This window comes from Pseudopipra pipra, chromosome W (genome assembly GCF_036250125.1).
Source record: "Pseudopipra pipra isolate bDixPip1 chromosome W, bDixPip1.hap1, whole genome shotgun sequence".
NCBI classification, from domain to species: Eukaryota; Metazoa; Chordata; class Aves; order Passeriformes; family Pipridae; genus Pseudopipra; species Pseudopipra pipra.
Window position 1 is genome coordinate 60,245,022 of NC_087580.1, and position 744 is coordinate 60,245,765.

General features: G+C 38.2%; 1 non-coding gene across 1 annotated transcript; it reads left to right on the forward strand.

Annotated features, from left to right (window-relative positions):
• The first annotated feature begins 391 nt into the window (after nucleotides 1–391).
• TRNAI-GAU (transfer RNA isoleucine (anticodon GAU)) lies at nucleotides 392–465 on the forward strand. Its single transcript has one exon. It is a non-coding gene; the product is annotated as a tRNA-Ile (tRNA).
• The last annotated feature ends 279 nt before the right edge of the window (nucleotides 466–744 follow it).

The following is a 744-nucleotide window of genomic DNA, read 5'->3' on the forward strand; positions in this document are numbered from 1 at the left end:
TGTAATGGAGGACATGTAGGAGGTGTGTGTTTCACTCCAGATTATAAACCATAAGCTGCCCAGAGAGGTTACATTTTATATAAGACTTTTTAAAAGCCTTTTGGTTTCTTATAACCTCGAATTTGTGTCCGGAGAAAGTCACACACTCTTCTCTAAGAGAAATTCTTTTAATTTAGTGAGAAAAAATAAAATATTTTTGCAAAAGGTTTTACAGGAGTAAAAATACAACCAAGAAAAAATATTTTACTAAAACAGCACAAAAACTCATTCCACAGAAAAAACCCCACCCATCACAAACAATCAATACACCAGTTTCAGTAAAACACAATTCACCGGTTTTAAGTTACTCACAAGAGAAGGAAAAGAGTAAAAGAAGAAACCAGATTAAAAGAGCCGGTTAGCTCAGTTGGTTAGAGCTTGGTGCTGATAACGCCAAGGTTGCGGGTTCGATGCCCGTACGGGCCCTCAATAAGAATGTGTGTATCAGTTTGGCCTGGCTCTCCCGCCAAGTCCAGGCCGTCTCCTCCCCCCTCCCGCTCTCCCCAAGTGAGGGAAAAAAATGAACCACAGGAAAAAAAACCAAAAGAAGCTCGAACAAATGGAATTCTATCAAATATATATATATTACATATATTTACAATTTGAATATATTGTACACACGATAGGGAGCTCCTGAGGGGGAAAAAGGGAAAAGAGAAGGGGAAACAGGGATAAAAGAACTAAAAACAAATATCCTCCAAATAT